The following is a 27,156-nucleotide window of genomic DNA, read 5'->3' on the forward strand; positions in this document are numbered from 1 at the left end:
ATTTTACAGAGCTTTACCACAGGAACATATCAAGGTTAAAACCTTATTACATCTTTCTTTCTTTTTACTTGGGAGAACAACAATTCTCTTATATTTTAAAATTAATTTCAGTTTATACCTCTCCCTGTCACAATTTTGTACCCCAAAAATGTCATCCTTTAAATTCACTTTAGAAACCGAATAAATAAATGGTGATGATAATGAGGAAGATTCATGTCAATAATTGGCTTTACCTGCTCTTTGATCAGTGTGATGTTATAGAAGAATTGGTGATTACATAATTAAAGGGGTATCCAACCAAGATGCAAGTTTAATGCATAGGTTTGTACATGCTCCCCGCAACATTTACTCAATAAGTGGCATTATCTTTGTGGCTTCCTCTGCACTTCTTTGTGTTTTGTATACAGTAGTATCCAAAGGGCGGTTCTGTGTCATATCCAAGGGCAAAAAAACCCACAGGGCTTGAAGTAAAAAACACAGATGGAAGATAGAAAAGTAGGAAGTGAAAAATATAAAAGAATGTATTTAGTGGAACCTGCAGGAAAATGTGCACAATTCAAGTTGCCAGAAAGTAAAATGAAAACAATAATTATATATAGAATGTTTGGTGAGGTACACGTGATTGAAAATGTACATTTGAGGCATCAGTCAATAGAACAAAGCATACTGCTTACTCTCCCGGAATGTCCTGGATACTCACCGATTTTTAAGAGTCCTCCCGGACGCCAGGCTGATTAGACCACCTCCTTTAATGAAAGTGGGCAGGGCCTAAATGACGCAATTTGATGCAAGTCGCATCAGGATTGCTCCCATCACCCACTGCGCGTTTCCAGACCTATCTGAACTCCCAGAGGTTCAGACAGTGGGCATGTATGGAAGAAAGTATGTTTTGTATTTATAAGCCCCCACTAAGCACACCCTTATCTCAAGTTACTAAAATTATTCCACATATATTGAATGTTACCAGTATCTATATTACAATAAAATAACAGAACAGGAAAAAAAAAAAATCAGTCGCACAATGTTGCTCAGTAAGCCATTTTTTGCTTGAAATTAGCAATACATTTGGCTTGTTGTTTGTGGAGGCTTTCCATTTCCTCTACAAACTTGGACATTTCGCCCACAGTTGGTGGTGGGGGAGGCCAATAGTCAGCTTCCTCAATGTGTGCTGAAAGAAACTAAAATAAAAATACATGCAAACATCTCCTCAGAAATTAGCGTCTAATGTGCGGGAAAATGCATTTGGAGCTAGAGGCCTAACATTTTAAAGTTATGTAACAGTACACGTCTCTAGTAAGTCCTGTCTGTTTGACAAATTAGGTTTGCATGTATTTTTATTTTAGTTTTTTGGTTTCTTTCAGCACACATGGAGGAAGCTGACTATTGGCCTAATGTATAGTATGCCACACGGATGTGCCCCCAATTTATAGTATGTCACATTGCTGTGTCCCCAATTTATAGAGTTCCTCATAGTCACCTTGACTCCTCCGTTCCCTAACGAGCTACTGATAGTTACTTCACTAAAGCAGACGATGATGGCTGAAACAGCTGCATGCGTATGTGCTGAAGCTCCGTTTTGACCATCATAGGCTGATTTAGTGAGGCAGCTGCGGAGCTCAGGCGAGCTCAAGTGTGCCAGGCAGAAGTGGTTGGCGTTCCACATCTGTGACGCATGCTGGGGGTTGCCGATCCCTGCCCTACACTAACATCTTTTACTTTGTGTCAGTGCAGCTTTAAGGTGCTTGTAAACCACCTCAGTATAATAGTGATGGGTGCACTGTTTGACTTGTTACTCTGTGCACTGAAACATATCGTGCATATTACATTTCTGCAGTTGTGCAATGTGGAATTGACAGCTGCAACCTCTAATAGGTTGTAGTTTGCTGGGAGTAGAGGGGTATCTAGAGTAAAAAGTCCCCTAGCAGACAGCACAACAAGTTCCTCATATAAACACAGTATCATATTCCCAGCCAAGCTACTGAGATGGACTCTGGGAGACAATGGAAGCGTTTCTTTTACTGCAGTCATTTGTTGCCAGGTAGGGTACCAGACCAGGGAGTTGAGAAGTGTATCTGATTCATTGAGGCTGGGGGAGATGCAGACAACTGTCTCATTCAAACTGAAATTGTCTGAAAAAAAAATTCTATATGAAAATATGATGCAATATAATTGATAGAAAGAAAACTCAGTAATTAGATGGGAAGAGCTCACACTCAAATTATTGTTTTGGTGCTCTATGTGCATCCAGTAGTATTATGGGCAGGCGCTGCCTGGCAGATTTCAGCCCGGGGGGGCGCACAGGCGGCCGCATCGCGTGTCATGTGATGCGGCCGCCTGTGTGCTGACGCAGCTGCATCCCGCGGTGAGACTGAGCGGCCCGGGGGACCGATTCCCCCTCGGCCCAGCCCACCTCTGATTATGGGAGGGTGTCTCATATTTTACTGACATCTACTTTCTACATATAAAATCATATTTGAGGTGAGGCAATTTATTTGGGTCCCTCATTTTGAAAATAGATTTATTTTGGAATTCTCACCACTGTTCAAAACAAAATATTTTTGAAGCTCAAATAAAAAGAACGCTAAAGCTTTTTTCTTAATGAATTACAAATAACAAATATTATTACATAAGCATTCAACCTCCTTGTTACAATACTTAAGGTGTGATTACAGCAGTCTATTTGGAGGGGAAGGAGCCCCTGTACTATCACCTTTCAGTTGCTGCTAGTGTAGCTTTAAGGTGCTTGTAAACCACCTCATTATAATGTGACGGGTGACTGTTTGATTCATTACTCAGTGTACAGAAACATGTCATCTACATTCATTTCTAAATTTGCGCAATATGGAATTGAGAGCTGCACCTTCCAATAGCTTGTAGCTTGCTGGGAGGAGAGGGGTTTCTGAGGGAAAAAGTCCCTTCCAAAGTACACAATAACAAGTTCCACAAATAGACCCAGGGATCACATTCCCAGCCACGCTACTGAGCAGGGCTCCGAGAGCCAATGGGAGCATTTATTTTGCTGTAGTCATTTGTTGCCGGGTAAGCGACCAGCCCAGGCGACCAAGAAGTGTATCTGGGAATTGAAAACTCATGACCCCAGTGCTGTAAGGCAGAAGTGCTAACCACTAAGCCACAGGGCTGCCCCGTGACATGACAGGTGATAACTAATACCTACGCTGACTATTTACTACGTGCATTGAATATACTTTCTCATTTGAATTGACATACTTTTGACTAAACACTGTATGTTTTGAGCATCGAATAACTTTCTAATTTACAATTTTCCAGGAGTGTGGTTAACTCCTTATTCGAGCCATTCACATGGGAAAAGTACCACTAAGGCTAGTAGCACCAACTGCATATCGATTTATGTAAAACCTATATAGAAATAATAATCATGTATTTTCTGTCATAACATCTGGTCTTATGATTGACTATAATATTGCAATGGTGATTATTAACGTCATTCCTTGCTGAAAATAATGCTAAAATAGGCTAGATGCAATTATTTGCAATTCTTCAGCATCTAGGCCCATGCTGTTACATATGGGTATTTGTATTTATAACGTACAGTTATTAATCACCCACTTATTATTGTTCCACATTTGCCATAATTATGCATCAAAGTGAAATGTTGTGTTAACCTTCATCCTTTTTAATTGTATTAATAACATTAAATACTACTTGCTATGACAAAAGAAATTGATTTATATTAATTTCCATTTTTATTCTTAGATGTGAAGCAGCCACCCACCACAGAGATCAGTCAGAAGAGGAGGACACATGAAGAGATGGAGGAGGACAGAGAGGAACTGCTAGAGACGACTACCCCCTCTCCTCCTGCTGGTCCCACACATACACCATTTGTGCTACCCCTGAAAGATTTAGAGCAAAGTAACAACAATATAGAAGGAATTATGTCCGATATTAGCCTAACCCTCTGGAAGAGTAAGGGCCAGCAGGAACAACTAATAACAGCTGTAGAGAGGGTTGGACAATCCCTGGCAGCAAATCTGAGTCGCCTGGTTCCTGTGGCCTCAGGATCTAGGCCCACATCTGTACCCAGGCAGAATTAGCATGAGGCAGTAGAAGATTTAACGCCTGCATCTTCTCCGCCAGCCTTCAGTGCTTGGGTGGCTTGACAAGTGCAACAAACATTTAACAAAATGTAAATGATTACAATAATCTTACAAAAAATGAAAATCAATAAAGCCAGATTTTGACTTTTTTGGACATTTGTCAATTATTCACAATTAGGGAAGACAATAAATCAAACTATATGGTGACCTTAGTAAAGAAAGCACTTACATTTGGCATTCTGGAGAAATATATGCAGTGTGGTTACATGTGCTAAAAAGACATGAAACATTTCTTTTCATAAACAATTAACATGTCATAAGATGTAATTGCCATATTTCAATCATATTTGCATGCAGCATAAATCCATAATTGTGTCAAAGACTCATCCATAGTTATCATGGTGTCACTAAATAATTCTATTATTTGTATGCACAAATTTAAGGTTACAGTATATGTTATAATTTCAATAATTTATGTATTTATAAATGACACTTACAAGTAAAGAATTGTTGAAACACATATTCCCTGATGGACGCATATTACTGGGAGTCGACAGGCTCCTGGGCAACGTATTTTGCCTTATTGCCAGCAACCTCAACCTCCTCATCCAAACAGTGATGTTATGAAATATGACACACAGAACAATAATATTGGACACCACATCCGGTGCATACATAAGGGCTTCACCAGACCATTCAAGGCAATGAAATCAGGCTTTAGAAATAATAAAAGTCAGTTTGATGACCGACCTGGTGGAGGCATGCGCAGCATTGTAAGTGACTTCATGCTCTGTGCTTGTATGTAATATAGGAGTGAGGAGTAGAAAGGATGTGTATTATCTCCTAAAATGATAGAACAAAACAAATGTAAATTAACATGACCTATGTATGTGTGTGTTGTGATCTTTCTTTCAAAACAAACAATACAATTTCAAACAAATGATGTAGAGATGGCAAATTAAGTGAATACTTTTGACACAAAACCATGATAATGTCACATGCGCCATGGGCACTTCCTGGATATTTCACTGCCAGGCTCCGATTGTGGAGACATGCATCACATATCGGCTGAACATTAATGAAATAGAAGTGTTTTAAATTTCTATAAATGGATTGATTCTAGATATACACATATTTTTATATATAATAATTAATTGTTCATATTGGACACTGGAATTATTAACATCATCTATGGTTACATTGACTGTTAGTCAATGCGCACTTAACATGTGATCCTAGATTTCTATAAATGGATTCATTTCTTCCTGATAGTACCAGGGCTACATGAGTTCCATTTACTGCCCCTATAATGTGCAAAAAAAAAAGCTCATTGATGAAATTTCTTTTTTTATGGGTACAAGGGATCCCTCATCCAATGTGCCCTATCGAATTCATGAACTGTTTGTAACAAACTAATCTCATTCCATGACTTCTTCCTCTCAAACAACCTCAAACTTCTGGCAATAACAGAAACGTGGCTCACACAGGGGCCTATTTATCAAGCCCTAAACCATGCGGAGACTTGACCCCGATGACTAAAGCCATCAATCTTACGGGGAGATCATCTTTAACACTTCTTTCCCTCTCTCTGACCATCACCTGATCACTTGTAAGCTCTCCTCCACTCACCATCATCTTTGTACTCTATACCAGGAGTTCACATACCTGCAGCAATTTCAATTGTATTGATTTCTAACAATTCTTTTCTGCAACAACTTCTCTCCACAATTTCTACATTCTGCTGCCCTGATCTGGCAGTCCCACATCGTATTCAAACCCTAGCAGCAGCCCTTGATTAAGTGGCTCCAGCTACTCTTTTCTCTCGGCATCAACAACGATCTCAGCCTCAAGAAAACAGGTTACCTTGAAAAACTCTCCTGTAGCGTAGAACATCACTGGCGTAAATCCCTCATTATTCAAGTATATGGTAATTATTCCTATTCTGAAAGAAACAACAAACAAATTCTGACCCAAACTCTTTTGCAAGTTACCATCCCATCTTTCAGTTCCCATGCTCATCCAAGTTTCTTGAGAGAATTAAATATACACATATATTTGGCACTCACTCTTTAACACACAAGGGAATAAATCAATTCTCCAAAATCACTTGACACTGTGGAATTCTTCCTGTATATGAAACTGTCTTTCAATCTGAAATTCAAGCTCATAACAAAAGAGAACGTGATAGTGTAATAAGTCCCTATAATAGGATATAGAGCTCCCAAGCCCATAGATTCCTCTTTCCACCGTGAAATACTAATTATAGACACCTATGGATCTTGTGCTCTTCAAACGTGATGTCCCCAATGGACCTGTGCTTACAATGTCTCCGGTAATCATCAGCCTTTCAGCAAAAACCTCTCATCACTTCCTCCCTCTCTGCCAGCTGGAAACTCTACCAACTATGGAATCAGAGAGAAAAGAGAGGATCTACTGCATTATCGTTTATTGTGCACACATAAAAAACGCTCCTCAAATAAAAATATACATGTATATTTTTATTTGAGGAGCGTTTTTAGTGTAGGCTCCACAACTCTAGTGCGGAAGATAATCCTCTTTGCATCACCTCTTGCAACTTTGTCAGCATACTACAAGGAGGGTACCACTGCACTAGGTATCGCTATTCCAGTATCAAAATATAATTACAAATGTTAGAATAGTTTACTGGGTGGTGCACTATTACACAAATAGCTATTATTGAAGCATGAAGAGGATAGGAAGAATTGTGTATTGAAAGGCACTCAGCGATCTACTTGTTAAAAATAAAAAACTTTTACTTTATTAATATACTTAAAATATACCTCCTAATTGAATAGCGAAATATTAAAGTGACTAAAGTGAATTAAAATAGCAAATTGAATTGCTATGCCCTGCTACTTGTTATCAATATATATAAAGCTAATCAGTATATGATAGTCACTCCTCTTCTAATTATATTTGACTACCTAAGATGCCATTGCAACTGAAAATGTATGCTGTGTGTACTGAGGTTATCTTGATTGGAACCAATGGTCATATGATTATAGTTGACACAATTTATAAGGTAATGAGCTTATATGTTGACTCAAACCTCTGATGATGTAAGGAGCATTTTATTATATAAGTATATCCTCATGTTTATATAAGCTCACACCAAGTTGAGTATTAATATATATTATTATTACTTTGTCAGCATGTTAATACCCAGTCTTGCTTTATTACTGTTTGCTTCCAATTGTAAAGTGCTACGGATTATGCTGGTACTATATAAATATATGTTAATAATAGTAATAATAATAGTAAAGCACTCATAATTTTTGTTGTGCAATAAATCATAGTAATACAGCAGGAGCATGTAGACTGATCAATAATTCTTTTAGACAGCAGAAATAAAAAACAGCACATTTACACGTTTAATTAGGAAAGCGGTGTGAACTAAAAATGACAGGTACATAAACCATGACGTCTGTTCCTATTGGTGAACCACTAACTGACTGACCCCATACTGACAATCATTTATATTATACTGAATAGTACATAATATATACCATACCGGCCAACCTTTTGGAACTTCATTTCGGGAGATCCCAGGCAGAGGGGCAGGGTTGGAGGGAGGGAGGGGCGGGGCGCGGTGAATCGTGTCCTTTTGGCCCCGCCCCCTGTGGCAAAATGCAGTTTTTGCTGTGGGGGGCGGGGCCAAAATGACGCGATTCGCCGTGAATGGCATAATTTTGACCGGAAGATCCGGTTTGCAGGATATTTGCTGCCCTCCGCGGAGTCCGGGAGGCCTACCCGAATTTCGGGAGTCTCCCGAACATTCCGGGAGAGTTGGCAAGTATGATATACACTAATTCCCCCAAAACACTTTCTTAAAGACATAACTGAATAGCTTTTAAAACAAATTTAAAAATGAATAATGATATTTAAGTGACACAGAAAATTCTGGTTATGAACGACGGGAAGGGGGGGAGGGGGCCTTGCACAACCACATTTTACTAGGTGCTTGTGCAGCTTTAAGAAAAAAGTCCCTGGCAGAAAGCACAACAACAAGTTCCACAAATAAACCCAGTGTGATCACATTCCCAGCCACGCTACTGAGTAGATCTCTGAGAGCCAATAGGAGCATTTATTTTATTGCAGTCATTTGTTGCCGGATAAGGGACCAGCCCAGGGAGCCGAGAAGTGTATCTGATTCACTGAGTGGTGGCGAGATGCAGACAATTGTCTCATTCAAATTGAAAGTGTCTGAAATTCATATTTTTTTCAATATGGAAACTTTCTATAGTTGATATTTGGCCTGGGTGACTGACTGGTGTTGGGGCAGGTGACAATTTGCTAACTGTAGGAGGTATTTATTTATAAACATTTTTACAAAACAGTTATTGAAGATCATAATTCTTACTGGCATATTTTATTATAATTAGACCATTTCTCAAAAATGAAACTAGTAATAGCAGCAATACAAGAAGTGATGTGGAAGCCATCCTGAGTGACACAATGTTGACTGTTTATGGTTAATATTGTATCAATTAAGCAATATAATATACTTTTATTTTAGCAAGGTAAATAAGTGGGTCCAGTTCTGTTCTCTTATCTATAAATGCTAATATTCACTGAGCTAGGAAGAAACACGTTCATATAGTTGTGCTAGATGAATATAATGATGTCCGCTGTGCAGGCGATTCTACGATCATCCAATCAGAAACAGTGAAGTAATCGGGCATGCGTCATCATTATCCGCATGTATTTGCCCTGTCGCGTGTGCAAATGTTAAACCTCTTGAGAGGTGTATCTGCATGTCCCTGCTGGTCTGCAGTTGCGAGATTTTATCTGGATCCACCTCCTCTCCACTTCCTCTATCAGCTGAAGGGCCACAAGCTCAGTGCTTGGCCCTCTACTATTTTCTATCTACACTTCTTCTCTTGGAAAACTAATAAGTTCCTTTGGATGTCAGTATCACCACTATGTCAATGATACCCAACTTTACCTATCCTCTACAGATTTCTCACCATCTGTGATGGACCATGATTTGGAATTTATCTCTGCCGTTTCATCCTGGATACGTTCTCGACATGAAACTCACTGCCTACTTATCATCCTTGACTCAAAACTGTCATTTCTTCCCCACATCCAATCTGTATCCAAATCCTGTTACTTACATCTAAGAAACATTTCCAGAATACACACATATCCCCCACAAGATACTGCAAAAACTTTATTACATGCACTCATAATCCCCAACATTGACTATTGCAAATGTCTCCTTACTAGTCTTCTCTTAACCAGACTTCCACCTCTACAATCTATTCTGAATGCAGCAGCTAGACTAATTTTCCTTGTAAGAGGTTCCAGTACTGTTGCTCTGCTCTGCCAATCTCTACATTGAATGCCTATATTTTATCGAATCAAATATAAAATATGTCTTCTAACATATAAAGCTATTAACAAAAATGTACCAACATACATCTCTTCACTTGTCTCAAAATATCTCCCAGCTCGACTCCTCCGCACTACTCAAGATTTGACCTCTCACCCACACTAATTACCTGCTCCCATTCCTGATTTTTACACTTTTATTCTGAACGGAACCCACTCTGTGGAATGTCCCCCTTGCACAGATCCCCTTGCTTCCAAACCTTCAAATGTTTGCGGAAAACTCATCTCTTTAAGCAAATACTTGAGCCATCTTATGAATCTCCCTAGACCAGGGTTTCCCAAACCCAGTCCTCAGGGCTCCCCAACAGTGAAGGTTTTCTGGATCACATGTGACATAATTAGGACCACCTGTGGATCTGTTACAATGTGTCAGTCAGTAATGAATACACCTGTGCTCCAGCAAGGAGATATGGAAAACATGCACTGTTGGGGAGCCCTGAGGATTGGGTTTGGGAAACCCTGACTATTCTACCCAATTACCACCACACTAGAAAGTTCACACAAGCTTACATTTATTATCCTTCTATATTCAAAAAAACTGTGACCACTGCATGGATCACATAGCCCACTAAGGACTTTTTTCCCATTGCTATCTTGCTGATGCAAAATGCAATAAGTGTCACTTAAACCTTGTGTATCAAACTTCTATTTCTCTAAGGATTGTAAGCAGGGCCCTCTTACAACTTTGTCTGCCTGTTAATTCTGAGTCTTGTATTATTACTATATTTGCTTCCAATTGTAAAACTACCGACTATGCTGGTGCTATATAGAATATTTCTTTCCCAATGATTTTCAATAGAGAAATCACTGTGATCCCATGTAGACTGATCAATAATTCCTTTAGACAGTAGAAATAAAACACCACTTTGACGTGTTTCCTGCTTCTTCAAGAAAGTGGTGTAAACTAAAAATGACAGGTTATATAAATAATGACGTGAGTTCTTTTTGGTGAACATTAGGGGCTAGATTTACTAAGCTGCGGGTTTGAAAAAGTGGGGATGTTGCCTATAGCAACCAATCAGATTCTAGCTTTCATTTATTTAGTACCTTCTACAAAATGACAGCTAGAATCTGATTGGTTGCTATAGGCAACATCCCCACTTTTTCAAACCCGCAGCTTAGTAAATCTAACCCTAGGTCCCTTGCCCTGTACTGACAATATTATTTTCATAAATAGTACATAATGCATAGTAATTCCTCCAAAAACACTTTCTTAATGATATGCATGAATAGTTTTCTAAATGGACCACAGCTTTTACAACCTTTACTAATGATAAGTGAGATACAGAATTCTGATATGAATGAACGCTGGAGTGACCCCCTGCACTACCACCTTTTACTAGGTGCTGTAAGGTGTTTGTAGACCACCTCAGTATAATCCTGATGGGTGCACTGTTTGACATGTTAATCTGTGTACAGAACCATACTTCAAACATTCATTTCTTCAGTTGTGCAACATGGAATTGAGAAGTGAACCTTCTAACAGGTTGTGACTTGTTGGGAGGAAAGGAATTGCTAAAGCAAAAAGTCCCTTCTCAAGTACACAGCAACAAGCTCCACAGACAGACCCAGTGCTGACATCTTCAGCCACAATACCAGCAGGACTCTGCGAGCCAATAGAATCATTTATTTTACTGTAGTCATTTGTTGCCAGGTAAGGGACCAGCCCAGAGAGCATAGAAGTGTATCTGATTCAATGGAGTGGTGGCGAGATGCAGACAATGGTTTCATTGAAACTGAAAGTATCCAAAATATTTTTTCCTATATGGAAACATTGCTCAATAAAATTGATATTAATAATATGTAACTGAACTAGGTGCCTGTGGCTGGTTTTGGAGCTCGTTACAATGTGCTTACCATGTTAGGTATTTCTTGTTGTTAAAGATCACTATACTTACTGACATATTATAATGTAATATCACAATTTCTGAAAATAACACTAGTAACAGCACCAACCGAAGAAGAAAACCCAATAATTAGAAGGGAAGAGCTCACACTCAAATTATTGTTTTGGTGCCTTATGTGCATAGGTTAGTATCAGGGGAGGGTGTATTATATTTTACTTACTATATCTACTTTCAACTTATGGATATATATTTGAGATGAGGCAATTTATGTAGGTCCCTCATTTAGGAAGTATTCACACCTTTGGCATTTTTCACATTTTACTTTTTTTAACTTCATTAAATCAAAACACCCTGTAAGGTCAAATAGAAAATAACGCTAAAGTTTTTTCTTAATTAATTACAAATAAAAAAAAACATAATTCAGTACATAGGTATTCAACCTCTTTGTTTTAATACTTGATAGAAGTATCAGCTACCAGTGTATGTGGACAAGACTCTATCAGCTTATCATATCTGGTCACTGTTATTTTCACCTAATTGTCTTTTCAATATTGTTTGAGCTTCATTAGATTGGATGGAGATTGTTGGGTATCAGAATTCGTTATATAATTTCACAGATTCTTAGTGGCTTTTTTTTATTTAAGCTAATTCAATGTGGCATTTGCTGTATACTTTAGATCAGTGAATTCCAAACTCAGTCCATAGGGAGCACTAACAGGACATATTTTCCTAATCTCCTTGCTGGAGCACAGCTGTATTCATTACTGACTGACACATTGTTACAGATCCACAGGTGGTCCTAATTACATCACTGGTGATCTGGAAATCCTGCACTGTTTGGGAAACACTGCATTAGATCAGTGCCCTGCTGGATTATAAATCTTCTCCACCAAGTTCTTGTTGTCTTGCAGACTGCAGAAGATTTTCCTCCAAGATTTCTGTATATGTTGCTCTATCCATTTTGCCCTCTATTTGGACAACCTTTCCAGTGCCTGAATCCCAGAAAGCATTCCCACTGCATTATGGTATCACCACCACGCTGTGGTGATGCACAGTGTTAGGCTTGTACCAATCAGGGTTAATATTAAAACATTGGTCCTTGGTCTAATCAGACCATAGAATCTTCCTTCCCACGGTAGGTAGATCTCCCACAACCTTTCTGGCAAATTTTAGGCAACATTTCAAGAGAGATTTCAATGGTTTTCTTTTTGCCACCCTGCGATAAAGCAAAGATATGCGCAGTGCCTGGACTATTGTTATGCTATTATCATTCGATTACAATCACTTTGCTATAGACTATTAGCTGGAATAGACTCCTTTCGTAGCCATTGTCCCAGCTGAAGAATTTTAATAAATAGTAACGTTAAATCATTTCTTATCATTTTGATAAGAAATGATAATTAATGTGACATGAATAGGTTCCTTTTTCAGCTTTATAAGAACTGAGATCTGCATAGGACCGAAGGATAATAAAAGCTTTGCTGTATCTTTAACTGAACTATTCTCTGGAGTGTTAACTGTTAATCTTTGGGTACGCCCATCTGGTGTCATAGGGGAGGGGTTTAGGGCTATAAGTTGGATGGGCGGAGCTTGCTTAGTCCTTGGCAGTTTTGGAAGTTGCCCACCCACCCTCCCTGTTACGTTTGATGAGAAAAGGATGCGACTGGATGCTCTGTTGATGGATATCAGCGTTGGTGACAGCATGTTTCTCAGTGAAGACGGATGGAGTTATGGGCTGAAAAGCAGTACAGTCGACGGCCAGTGGTTTGGGCGCACATTTACGGTAATGGTGAACCCGCCTCCTTTCGAGTGAAACGGCTATTAGTATCGGTTTTCAGGCACCGCCCGTGTGGGTTGCCCTGTGGTTGCTTCCAGTATAGCCCAGAGGAGGGGCAGGTTCGGTGGATTCAGGACGTGGTGCCCCGTTTAGGTAGATATGTACGCCCGGGGTTTGATTGGTTGGTCCCCCACTTGAACCCAGGGGTTTGGTTGTTCCCCAGTGAGTAGTCCTAAGGATATGCTAGGACAGTTGGGTTTTGCCTGGCACACGTCGGTCTGACTGCTTTATTCACCTCCACCATGTTTATGAATAAATAATTTATTTGTGCCCTATTTCAAGTCTCGTGTCATTACTTCAAGGTTAAAGTGATAAGATGAAGGAGGTAAAGAGGTTAAGGTATCAGACAAAAGACTTTTATTACAGTACATTATATTAATAACTTACCATTCTCGAGCCATGATACAACACTGTCATCTTGTGGTTAAGTTACAAAACTACAGCCAATATGGGAAATATTACAGGAGTGGCCTTCAGAAACTATTTCACACCTTCACATCTGTATCTGTAAGGTGTATATCCTGTGACTGGCTTTCTCAGTTCCCCAAGTATATGTTATTACATTGACAAACATACGCTCTGTCCCGATTGATATTTTCCTCTCTGTGCCTTGTTACTTGTTTTTCCATCAGCCTAATTCAGCAATATATCTCCCTCTTTCTCTGTAGCTCTCCTTTCCTGTCACTCTCTCTTTCTCTGTAGCTCTCCTTTCCTGTCACTCTCTCTCTCTCTGTAGCTCTCCTTTCCTGTCACTTCCTGTCACTCTCTCTCTCTCTCTCTGTAGCTCTCCTTTCCTGTCACTCTCTCTTCCTCTGTAGCTCTCCTTTCCTGTCACTCTCTCTCTCTCTGTAGCTCTCCTTTCCTGTCACTCTCTCTCTCTCTCTCTGTAGCTCTCCTTTCCTGTCACTCTCTCTTCTTCTGTAGCTCTCCTTTCCTGTCACTCTCTCTCTCTCTGTAGCTCTCCTTTCCTGTCACTCTCTCTCTCTGTAGCTCTCCTTTCCTGTCACACTCTCTCTCTCTGTAGCTCTCCTTTCCTGTCACTCTCTCTTCCTCTGTAGCTCTCCTTTCCTGTCTCTCTCTCTCTCTCTGTAGCTCTCCTTTCCTGTCACTCTCTCTTCCTCTGTAGCTCACCTTTCCTGTCACTCTCTCTCTCTCTCTGTAGCTCTCCTTTCCTGTCACTCTCTCTCTCTCTGTAGCTCTCCTTTCCTGTCACTCTCTCTTCCTCTGTAGCTCTCCTTTCCTGTCACTCTCTCTCTCTCTGTAGCTCTCCTTTCCTGTCACTCTCTCTCTCTCTCTGTAGCTCTCCTTTCCTGTCACTCTCTCTCTCTCTCTCTGTAGCTCTCCTTTCCTGTCACTCTCTCTTCCTCTGTAGCTCTCCTTTCCTGTCACTCTCTCTCTCTCTGTAGCTCTCCTTTCCTGTCACTCTCTCTCTCTCTCTCTGTAGCTCTCCTTTCCTGTCTCGCTCTCTCTCGCTCTCCTTTCCTATCACTCTTTCTGGGAAATTAATCAGTTATTAATCAGCCAACTGAACTACACATATATGTGTGTAATTTACACTGCTAGTGCTTGTGTATTACACCTCCAGAAACAAAGTAACAGACTTTGAGTTCCATAGACTAATATTGCATCACATGACTTGTTCATGTCATCTTCTGAATGGACAACACTGTTTTAAGGTGTGACTATGTTTATTTGGTTTGAATCAGTGGTCGATGTAGAAATTTAGAAGTGGCGGTATGGAAAGTGTAAGTGAACGGAATGTGATAGTTTTACAATGAAGGCAATAGGAGAAGTGGAGTATGGCATACCGCTATATACACCCCCACTTCCACCACTGGTTTGAATTGTATAGAAGTACATGCTTTCAAGGAACTAGTCTGTTGAAGACAGTCTAATATATTTGATTTTGCAAAAAACAACATTTATATTATATGGTAACCATTTGCGGCACAGAATCTCTACATATTGAACTAGGGGATGGTGCGGACCACCATCTATACCTCAGGCAGTAGTTAGGTCTCAGGAACATAAAGAGGAAGAGCACTGATAGCCCTTGTATTTTTAATATTCAATAATAGTCCAATGTAACACACACAATATTGTTTAAAAATGACCATCTTCTACCCACTTCCCAACACAACATGATGGGTGTCCAAGGAAGGAGTGGTATAGCCATAGTCCAAAGGGCACACAATTCTGACATCACAGGAGAGTGGGAAATTCCATTTCAATTCAAATCTTTATACAGGTTGGTAAAAGTCAAAATTGTTGGATTCAACAGAATCCAAACTGCTCCTCTATAACTATAATCTCAAGAGATTCACAAAATATCTAATCTATTTAAGGTATATTACATTGCTTTAGGTATTTACAACTACTAAACAAATAAAGATTTCTACAAATATCTACAAAAATGCAGATCAAAACAACAAGTTCCCTCTTTCTACAATCTGATATTTAACAAGAGAGAAACGCCTGTATGAGAATCCACCTGGTAACCCATTTCAATATTGGGGCTGTTTTCTCACCCCTGGGTCAATCCAGGTTTAGGGCTAGTCACATCCTAACATCAATGTTAAGTTATTTTTTCCGTTCAGTACCTACACAAGTTATACCTGGTTTTGTTACATTGGTCTCTTTATAACACCTGGCACAGCAAAGAAAATCTACCTAAAATGGAAAATAAAATATTTTTCTATTAAGATTCAAACAAAGTGAACTGTAAACGTGTGTGTGTGTGTGTGTGTGTGTGTGTGTGTGTGTGTGTGTGTGTGTTTTATTGATAGACTCCACCAGAAAACACTTTCCGGTAGGTTTGATATCAGTATACCTTTCCAAAACAGCAAAATTAACATGATACAAATGGGTTTTCCTAATAAATTCATCACTTGAAAACTATAAGACAAATTTCAATTGCTTGTTTATATCATTTTGCATATAATGCATAAAACATTTGGTAATTAAATGGATAGGCCAACAATGCACATCATAGAAACTATATATCCTACCACATCAAATTAAGAGTCACTTACCTTTATAACTCAAGAATGGAATGCACAGGAATTGCCAGAAGTCAAAATTAATTATTCTAAGTCTGTGACCTTGAATCTCTCGAATTCTCTGTTGAATCTGAAGGGGCTCCAACATTCCTTCCCCTTTCACTGGCACCCCTGCTCACATCAAATATTTAGGGATTATACTTACGAAAGATCTGGCTGATCTATACAAAGCAAATTTTATCCCCTTGATTCCTAAATTCCGGACAGAGTTTTGAAACTGGCGGTGTTCATCATCAGCTATTTATATAGCGCTACTAATTCCGCAGCGCTGTACAGAGAACTCTCACATCAGTCCCTGCCCCATTGGAGCTTACAGTCTAAATTCCATAACATAGACACACAGACAGAGAGAGACAAGGGTCAATTTTATAGCAGCCAATTAACCTACTAGTATGTTTTTGGAGTGTGGGAGGAAACCGGAGCACCCAGAGGAAACCCACAAAAACACAAGGAGAACATACAAATTCCACACAGATAAGGTCATGGTCGGGAATCGAAACGCATGACTTCTGTGCTGTCAGGCAGAAGTGCTAGCCACTAAGCCACCATGGGCTTCTCCTGGCTAGGGAGATTAAACATCATTAAAATGAGCATGCTACTTAAACTTTTATATCATCTCCAAACACTCCCTATTCACATTCCTCCTAGATATTTCACAGAGTTTGTCTGGGATGGGAAACCCCCCAAGATTTAGCCATAATATTCTCTATAGGAGGAAATCACAGGGTGGTTTACAACTATCCCTATTCTCTAAATATTATCATGCTACTAAATAGGGTATTGGAATGAACTAAGGCATTGGATTCTAAACAATGGGTCATGATTGAGGGCCATTTGATGGGAATCCCTTCTGAGTTCTTCTGTGGTTACCTAAATGTCCTCATTCTTCCCATCCACCTATTGGACCCACCCTTCTGTGCTGGGCTAGACTGCGGACTCAAATGTCTATGAAATGTCTTACGCCGCTGTCCTATAATCCAGACTTCCCTCCAGGGCTATCTCCGGAAGATTTTAGTTCATGGTTTGACGGGACAGTAGTCAGGAATGGTCAGTTGATATCTAATAGTCATATATGTGCCTTCCCGGTTTTACAGGAAATATTGGGCCTTCGCCCCTCTGCCTTCTGGTTATACCTACAAACCAAACATTAAGTACATGGCAAATATAAAAGGGTGTCTATTTTGGTGTATGAATCCTAATAGTCTGGCAAATGTATGGATGACCATTTAATAACATTATCACATTAACATTATCATTATTACCGTCAACCAACTCCTTGCAAAGGTAGTTCTGATTTAACCTAAGAAATGTCATTCTTATTTTCCCTAAATCCACAGGAACAATATTTATATAATAACTTATGCTAAAATCAAGAAAACTGCACACAAGATGTAGCTTCATTTAAAATGTTTTGTATTCTTAATTAACATTCTAATTGTAAAATTATATATTATAAAACAGTATAAGAGTATATTATACAAACTCAACAGATTTCATTTGCTCTATTAATATAGGTGGTATAGCATAAATGTTCATACAATACATTACATTCATTGCCTGTTTTATAAATATACAAGTCATTGTGTGTGTGTATTGATTAGCTATTGTGTGGTTTAAGGGTGTGTGTGAGTCAGCTCCGCCTGTTGTTAAAGGTGTGTGACTGTATTGTGTGTGTGTTTGTGTGTGGGTGGGGGAGGAGGGGGGCTGACCTGTGGGGTGAGTGGGGAAGACCCACAAGCTAAACTCCATTTTCAACAAAAACACACATTTCAACCTTCCACATAACTTTACAACAATATAACCCGAAATCTGAAAAAAAGTCATAATCTCAAACTATAAACTTCATTGATCTCCCATATAAACGTCTATCAGTTATTCACCTATGATTTCATTTCACTTCAGTCATATTCCAAACTGTGTAGTGTAAACTTCATTATGGTTTGCAACAGTCATTATTCACTATACACATTGCATTCACATGGAAACTTCTAGCATTACAGCAGATATTATTTACCTCACAGAGGAGCCATTTTGTACAATCATGATGATCGCATCAACTTGGCAGCCATCTTGCAAGCATGGAATTACATTGATGCCATTTTAACTAACTCAATTTCTTCAGCAATCAGTCACATTATTTCAAAGTTCACATTACAAACTACTTTGTCATTCCACGATCCATTCCAAACATCACAGGAACTCCAGGACACATTTTAAACCAGAGACAAACAAACGCTATATATTCCATTCAAACACCATAATCCTATTTCACTGTGTCTCATAAATCGAATGTATATATACATTCTTTAAAACATAAATTCTTAATTAAAAAAAAATAAATGTAAAACTATCCCATTATATTATAAATAAATAGAATGGATTTTTACAGTGCTGAAAGAAATTCCAATTAAAACAATGCAAAATTTACAATAAACAATGTGGGCTTTATTAAAAACACAAAGACATCCCTTTGCTTACAGACTTTTACTTAAAGTTGGTCTGAAATTAGCAAGGGCTTCTCTATTTGTACAGTTTCAATAATATTGAAATTTACACAAAACAGTTTAAAAACTGCCACATTTCTATCATATGCATCATGAATGCACAGAGAATGGGGGATGTGGAAGAACTCAATGTGTGCACATAAAAAACATGATTGCTTCAAATGCATTTTTTGCTGTAGCTCACTTTCTCTGCTGAAAAGTAGTTATACCCAATATCTCTCACTGAAGACGGATACTGTGTTAGAAAGTATATGCATACACATTTCATAGTAAATTAGGACATATTGGGGCGTATTCAATTGACGGCGGGATCGCCGAAAATCCCGCGCTCCAAAAATATTACCGTTAATACAGTAATATCTCGCTGGATTTCAGCTCGCGGCTCCCTGAGCCGCGAACTGAAATCCAGCGAGTAAATTACCGTATCAACGGTTTTTACGCGCAGGATTACCGTATTAACGGTAATATTTTTGGAGCGCGGGATTTTTGGCGATCCTGCCGTCAATTGAATATGCCCCATTATGTCTCTTAAATATATATTTGTATTCATCATTGACTATTATTTTTCTACACCTGTATTTTTTGCACAGCAATAGAAGCTAACTATGTGGAGAAAAATAGAAATCATAGATTATGAATATGAAAATGACAAATTTTCTATTTCCTGTACATTACACGAGATACACTAAATAAATTTGGATTTTTAAACACATATATACCCAGTGCTGGAAGTGGGCTTTAATAATGTATTTCAGTTAAGATACTGAATATTGAGGTAAGATTGAAGTTTAATGTAAGCAATAAATGATTTACAATATAACTAGTTATTTGTGCCATTATAATTTATGAGAATTAATATTCTCAGAGGATGGATTTTTAAAGTGTCATTTTTAATAAATCGATATGATTGTATTTTTAATTGTCAGTCCAATGTATTTTACTATGGCGTTATGTTTGTTTTTAATAAGGAAGATAAAAAAAATAAGATTCCTATATGGAATAAAATACCTTTCACTCAGACAGTCTCTTTCTGAAGCTACATTGAAAATGAATTACAATCTCAGGTATTGCTTGTGAATCTTAAGCTATATGTAAAAAACTAGATGTGCACATATAATTAGTATAAACACAGACTTTTGTTGTATTCATGAGTCATAAGTAAACACAGAAATAAATAAGTTTCCACACTTGGAACACACTTGGGGCTAGATTTACTAAACTGCGGGTTTGAAAAAGTGGAGATGTTGCCTATAGCAACCAATCAGATTCTAGCTGTCATTTATTTAGTGCATTCTACAAAATGACAGCTAGAATCTGATTGGTCGCTATAGGCAACATCTCCACTTTTTCAAACCCGCTGTTTAGTAAATCTAGCCCTTGGTGTAGAAAGTAAAGTTCAAAGCATTGTGAACATTGCTTATCGGAACCAGGTCCTGATTAACATTCTGAGAGCACTAGAATCAATATTCATAATATCTTAATAATAATATAAGTATTAAGTAAATACAGATCCCCATCCCCTCATAGCTTTTACTTCCCCACTATACTCCCTCAGTTTTTGCTCCTGGGTGGAGCACCCTATTTCCTAATTTTTTTAAAAAAACTATTTTAATTACAATATAACATTTATTTACCTATTTTTCTTCCCTCCTGGATGGTCAGCACAGCAGTCAGCAGTAGATGCAGTGGGGGACTCATATTTCAGCAATGGCCGCTCCTCACCTCAGAGGGGGGGGGGGGGTGGAGCAGAGCACAGCATGCTGGAAGGGGAGGGGGCGGGTCCTGCAACTAACTTTATACACACTGTCTGTGACAGACACTGACAGACAATGAGTGTGATCATTGTTTTGCAGCGGTCGGCAGCTGTTTCAATGTGCTGGCAGTGTCTCTCACTGACAGGCTGACATCTCTGACAGACACTGCCGGGACATTGAAACAGCTGCCGGCCGCTGCAAAACAATGAAGAAAGTCTATTGTAGACTTTTTGCATTTAAATAAATTGTCTGCGGCGCCCTCCAGGTCCCAGCTGCCTAATGGAAGCGCCTGGCCTGTCGATAGCATATAAACCATACTTGCCAACTCTCCCGGAATGTCCGGGAGACTCCCGAATTTCGGGTTGGTCTCACGGACTCCCGGGAGAGCTGGCAAGTCTCCCGCATATGGGAATTACCTTACCGAAATGACGAGATTTGCGGTGAATCGCGTCATTTTGGCCCCGCCCCCCGCAATGGAAATGACATTTTGTCGTGGGGGCGGGGTCACAATGACGCGTTTGCAGCGCCCCTCCCCCTCCCGCCCTCCAGTCCATTTCCCGGGGAAAACAATTGCCAAAAGTTGGTAAGTATGATATAAAAATGTCAGAGCTAACGTGTGATCCTTGAGAAAACAAAATACACGATTGTCATGTAGGGACTGCGGGTTACCAGAGCTGGATTAAGGCTTCGTGGGGCCCGGGGCACTTAAGACAGGGGTGCCCCTAAGATCTAAAATTAAGGGCATAGTGACACATCCTGCATTACATCACCTACAGCCCACACTATGACACTTACAGCTCTCCCAGAGGGCTCGCTTAGGATGTCTGCATAAGAAAAATCATTGCTTCCACAAACTAAAATACTGTATTTCAAAACAATCATCAAAACACCACATTAAAATGACTATTGACACCACACATTAAAACTAGCAATGATATCACACATTAAAAATACCATTGATAACGTACACTAAAACTAGCAATGATACCGCAAATTAAAATACCATTGATAATGCATCATTGGGCATGGCCAGGCCACCCTCCTACAGACAAAAAACCTGCATTGTTGTGTACACCATTGAACGGTCACCAAAAATTGGGATTGTCCCACTAGAATAACAACATTTCACAGACTTTGCTGCTCTCTCCTACCTGTTATTCTCACTTTCACCACCTGTGCTGCAGGTTTCTTTAGTTGCTGCTTGTCTGGATCCTGGAATGTTAGGGCCCCTATTTGGAAAAAAAAATGGGTACATTTAGAAAATTACAGCCACCCCCAGCGTTAAATCAGTACCACCCATGATTAATAATTAGGCCTTCCTCCAGCCCCAACATTAAAATAATAGTATTCACATTTAATAAATAAACCTATTTCCCTCCCATAAACAGCCCCAGCAATAAATTAATAGTATTAACATTTCAGAAATATACCTATTTCCCGCAACTGTCACTGCCATTAAATAATTCATAGGCACATTTAATAAAGGGACCTCATTCTCCCCAAACTCACCCCCACATTCAGTAGCGCCCAAACCAGGCCCGGCGCTCCCATTAGGCAAGGTTAGGCACTTGCCTAGGGTGCCGGGCTCTGGAGGGCGCCTAGAGGGCGCTACAGAATAATAAAAGACATTAAAACTGTGCGGCGACCGCTGACCATACCTGTCACGGCCACCGCACAGCATTCAGATGCACGGGGAGGGGGGAAGAGACTATTTTGTCACCACCGCCGCCTCTCTGCTCCGTCTCCTCCCCTCCACTTACTAGTGTCAGTGAGTGGAGGGGGGAAGAGACGGAGCAGAGAGGCGGCGGTGGTGAGACAAGGTAAGGAGAGGAGGGCGGCGATTTTTGCGGGGGGGGAGGGGCGGCGATTTTTGCGGGGGGGGGCGCCGCTTTTTTAAAAATGCCTAGGGCGCCGTGGACCCTAGCACCGGCCCTGGCCCAAACCACCCCATCTTAAATTAATTCATTGTCCCCACTATTGTGCCTCTCCCCCCCCCTTTTTCCTCATGCTGTGTCTCTCACCCTTTTTCCTTACTGTGCCTCTCTTATCCCCCTTTTTCCTTACTGTGCCTCTCTTATCCCCCTTTTTTCTTACTGTGCCTCTCTTATCCCCCTTTTTTCTTACTGTGCCTCTCTTATCCCCCTTTTTTCCTTACTGTGCCTCTCTTCTCCCCCTTTTTTCCTTACTGTGCCTCTCTTTTCCCCCTTTTTTCTTACTGTGCCTCTCTTATCCCCCTTTTTTTACTGTGCCTCTCTTCTCCCCCTTTTTTCCTTACTGTGCCTCTCTTCTCCCCCTTTTTCCTTACTGTGCTTCTCTTATACCCCTTTTTTCTTACTGTGCCTCTCTTATCCCCCTTTTTTTACTGTGCCTCTCTTCTCCCCCTTTTTTCCTTACTGTGCCTCTCTTCTCCCCCTTTTTCCTTACTGTGCTTCTCTTATACCCCTTTTTTCTTACTGTGCCTCTCTTATCCCCCTTTTTTCCTTACTGTGCCTCTCTTCTCCCCCTTTTTTCCTTACTGTGCCTCTCTTATCCCCCTTTTTCCTTACTGTGCCTCTCTTATCCCCCTTTTTTCTTACTGTGCCTCTCTTATCCCCCTTTTTTCTTACTGTGCCTCTCTTATCCCCCTTTTTTCCTTACTGTGCCTCTCTTCTCCCCCTTTTTTCCTTACTGTGCCTCTCTTCTCCCCCTTTTTTCTTACTGTGCCTCTCTTATCCCCCTTTTTTACTGTGCCTCTCTTCTCCCCCTTTTTTCCTTACTGTGCCTCTCTTCTCCCCCTTTTTCCTTACTGTGCTTCTCTTATACCCCTTTTTTCTTACTGTGCCTCTCTTATCCCCCTTTTTTCCTTACTGTGCCTCTCTTCTCCCCCTTTTTTCCTTACTGTGCCTCTCTTATCCCCCTTTTTCCTTACTGTGCCTCTCTTATCCCCCTTTTTTCTTACTGTGCCTCTCTTATCCCCCTTTTTTCTTACTGTGCCTCTCTTATCCCCCTTTTTTCCTTACTGTGCCTCTCTTCTCCCCCTTTTTTCCTTACTGTGCCTCTCTTCTCCCCCTTTTTTCTTACTGTGCCTCTCTTATCCCCCTTTTTTACTGTGCCTCTCTTCTCCCCCTTTTTTCCTTACTGTGCCTCTCTTCTCCCCCTTTTTCCTTACTGTGCTTCTCTTATACCCCTTTTTTCTTACTGTGCCTCTCTTATCCCCCTTTTTTTTACTGTGCCTCTCTTCTCCCCCTTTTTTCCTTACTGTGCCTCTCTTCTCCCCCTTTTTCCTTACTGTGCTTCTCTTATACCCCTTTTTTCTTACTGTGCCTCTCTTATCCCCCTTTTTTCCTTACTGTGCCTCTCTTCTCCCCCTTTTTTCCTTACTGTGCCTCTCTTATCCCCCTTTTTTCCTTACTGTGCCTCTCTTATCCCCCTTTTTCCTTACTGTGCTTCTCTTCTCCTTTTTTCTTACTGTGCCTCTCTTATCCCCCTTTTTTCTTACTGTGCCTCTCTTATCCCCCTTTTTTCCTTTCTGTGCCTCTCTTCTCCCCCTTTTTTCCTTACTGTGCCTCTCTTATACCCCTTTTTTCTTACTGTGCCTCTCTTATCCCCCTTTTTTCCTTACTGTGCCTCTCTTCTCCCCCTTTTTCCTTACTGTGCCTCTCTTCTCCCCCTTTTTCCTTACTGTGCTTCTCTTATACCCCTTTTTTCTTACTGTGCCTCTCTTATCCCCCTTTTTTCCTTACTGTGCCTCTCTTCTCCCCCTTTTTTCTTACTGTGCCTCTCTTATCCCCTTTTTTCCTTACTGTGCCTCTCTTATCCCCCTTTTTTCCTTACTGTGCCTCTCTTCTCCCCCTTTTTTCCTTACTGTGCCTCTCTTCTCCCCCTTTTTTCCTTACTGTGCCTCTCTTATCCTTTTTTTCTTACTGTGCCTCTCTTATCCCCCTTTTTTCTTACTATGCCTCTCTTATCCCCTTTTTCCTTACTGTGCCTCTCTTATCCCCCTTTTCTCCTTACTGTGCCTCTCTTCTCCCCCTTTTTTTCCTTACTGTGCCTCTCTTCTCCCCCTTTTTCCTTACTGTGCCTCTCTTTTCCCCCTTTTTTCCTTACTGTGCCTCTTTCCCCCTTTTTTCCTTACTGTGCCTCTCTTCTCCCCCTTTTTTCCTTACTGTGCCTCTCTCATCCTTTTTTTCTTACTGTGCCTCTCTTATCCCCCTTTTTTCTTACTGTGCCTCTCTTATCCCCCTTTTTTCCTTACTGTGCCTCTCTTACCCCCCTTTTTCCTTACTGTGCGTCTCTTCTACCCCTTTTTTTTCTTACTGTGCCTCTCTTCTCCCCCTTTTTTCCTTACTGTGCCTCTCTTCTCCCCCTTTTTTCCTTACTGTGCTTCTCTTATACCCCTTTTTTCTTACTGTGCCTCTCTTATCCCCCTTTTTTCCTTACTGTGCCTCTCTTCTCCCCCTTTTTCCTTACTGTGCCTCTCTTCTCCCCCTTTTTCCTTACTGTGCTTCTCTTATACCCCTTTTTTCTTACTGTGCCTCTCTTATCCCCCTTTTTTCCTTACTGTGCCTCTCTTCTCCCCCTTTTTTCTTACTGTGCCTCTCTTATCCCCTTTTTTTCCTTACTGTGCCTCTCTTATCCCCCTTTTTCCTTACTGTGCCTCTCTTCTCCCCCTTTTTTCCTTACTGTGCCTCTCTTCTCCCCCTTTTTTTCCTTACTGTGCCTCTCTTCTCCCCCTTTTTTCCTTACTGTGCCTCTCTTATCCTTTTTTTCTTACTGTGCCTCTCTTATCCCCCTTTTTCCTTACTGTGCCTCTCTTATCCCCTTTTTCCTTACTGTGCCTCTCTTATCCCCCTTTTTTCCTTACTGTGCCTCTCTTCTCCCCCTTTTTTTCCCTTACTGTGCCTCTCTTCTCCCCCTTTTTCCTTACTGTGCCTCTCTTCTCCCCCTTTTTCCTTACTGTGCCTCTCTTTTCCCCCTTTTTTCCTTACTGTGCCTCTCTTTCCCCCCTTTTTGCCTTACTGTGCCTCTCTTCTCCCCCTTTTTTCCTTACTGTGCCTCTCTTCTCCCCCTTTTTTCCTTACTGTGCCTCTCTTTTCCCCCTTGTTTCCTTACTGTGCCTCTCTTCTCCCCCTTTTTTCCTTACTGTGCCTCTCTTATCCCCCTTTTTTCCTTACTGTGCCTCTCTTCTCCCCCTTTTTTCTTACTGTGCCTCTCTTATCCCCTTTTTTCCCTTACTGTGCCTCTCTTATCCCCCTTTTTTCCTTACTGTGCCTCTCTTCTCCCCCTTTTTTCCTTACTGTGCCTCTCTTCTCCCCCTTTTTTCCTTACTGTGCCTCTCTTCTCCCCCTTTTTTCCTTACTGTGCCTCTCTTATCCTTTTTTTCTTACTGTGCCTCTCTTATCCCCCTTTTTTCTTACTGCGCCTCTCTTATCCCCTTTTTCCTTACTGTGCCTCTCTTATCCCCCTTTTTTTCCTTACTGTGCCTCTCTTCTCCCCCTTTTTCCTTACTGTGCCTCTCTTCTCCCCCTTTTTCCTTACTGTGCCTCTCTTTTCCCCCTTTTTTCCTTACTGTGCCTCTCTTTCCCCCCTTTTTTCCTTACTGTGCCTCTCTTCTCCCCCTTTTTTCCTTACTGTGCCTCTCTTCTCCCCCTTTTTCCTTACTGTGCCTCTCTTCTCCCCCTTTTTCCTTACTGTGCCTCTCTTTTCCCCCTTTTTTCCTTACTGTGCCTCTCTTCTCCGTCTTTTTTCCTTACTGTGTACACTTTGAGCCAAGGATATGAGGGTGCAGGATCAATAGCAGGGAAAGTGAAAGGTGCTGCTGCAATTATATCCAAGTAGTACCCAAAGTCTGTGTACACCCCTTGCTTCTCCCATGTTTTAAACCTGGTCATCATGAAAGCTTCTCAAATTCCCATGGTGAGGAATATATTTGATGCTGTTGACAGAATATATACCTTTTTTTCAGTGCTTTTTTTTGTCATAGAACTCACCGGATCTGAGTTCCAGCACATTTTTTTCAATAGATTTTCTAAGTTTTAAAAGTATCTTTTGAACATTTGATGTTTGGTGCATGTGGACTTGAATCGCCCTGTCGAGCGTAGCAGGTCGGCGGTAAAATCATTAAATGTGGGCTGCTTGTGTGTCAAGTCTGATGCATGCGTACTTCGTCCACGCTGGTTGTGATGGCGCTGCTCAGCTTGTGATTGGTCGTGTGGTTGCGCACTGAGAGCTTACTACGGGCGCTGACCATTATGTTTCATTACACAACTGACGTGTGTTGGTGTGTGTACAGTGATTGACAAAAAAAAGCACTGAAGAAGTGTTGGTTCACTTATAGTTCTGCCACACTACAACTAAAGGACAAGTGTGGACCACTGCAGTGATACTGCCAACTTCACAGACTGCCATAAGTCAGGCAGGCGAGGGAGGATCCAGCCAATTTGCTGAACTTATGGTTGTCTCTGAAGTCATTGAAAAGACGACCAAATCAGTCTGGGACATCTTAATGCCCACACCAGGACTTTGTACAAGTACCCCAGATAAGGAAGCTCTGATGGTGCTAGGATACTGGGTATATGGGATATCAGGCCACAGAGAAGGTGCAGCTACATTCCAGCAAGCTATAAATAAAGGGATTACGTTAACACTTTTTATGGCCAGTTATATGGTAAGGAATCGTCAG

At 40.6% G+C, this 27,156-nt stretch overlaps 2 long non-coding RNA genes across 3 annotated transcripts; one reads left to right on the forward strand and one right to left on the reverse strand.

Annotated features, from left to right (window-relative positions):
* The first annotated feature begins 332 nt into the window (after positions 1 to 332).
* Positions 333 to 4,229, forward strand: LOC142101981 (uncharacterized). The gene is made up of 2 exons (XR_012679173.1): positions 333 to 2,038; positions 3,736 to 4,229. It is a non-coding gene; the product is annotated as an uncharacterized LOC142101981 (long non-coding RNA).
* LOC142101980 (uncharacterized) lies at positions 4,023 to 20,473 on the reverse strand. 2 transcript variants are annotated; one of them, XR_012679172.1, is made up of 4 exons: positions 20,376 to 20,473; positions 5,943 to 6,021; positions 4,830 to 4,922; positions 4,023 to 4,137 (listed from the first exon to the last, which is right to left on the reverse strand). It is a non-coding gene; the product is annotated as an uncharacterized LOC142101980 (long non-coding RNA). The 2 variants fall into 2 exon arrangements; XR_012679171.1 differs by lacking the exon at positions 5,943 to 6,021.
* Positions 20,474 to 27,156: the final 6,683 nt, after the last annotated feature.

Source organism: Mixophyes fleayi, chromosome 9 (genome assembly GCF_038048845.1).
Source record: "Mixophyes fleayi isolate aMixFle1 chromosome 9, aMixFle1.hap1, whole genome shotgun sequence".
Taxonomy (NCBI): Eukaryota; Metazoa; Chordata; class Amphibia; order Anura; family Limnodynastidae; genus Mixophyes; species Mixophyes fleayi.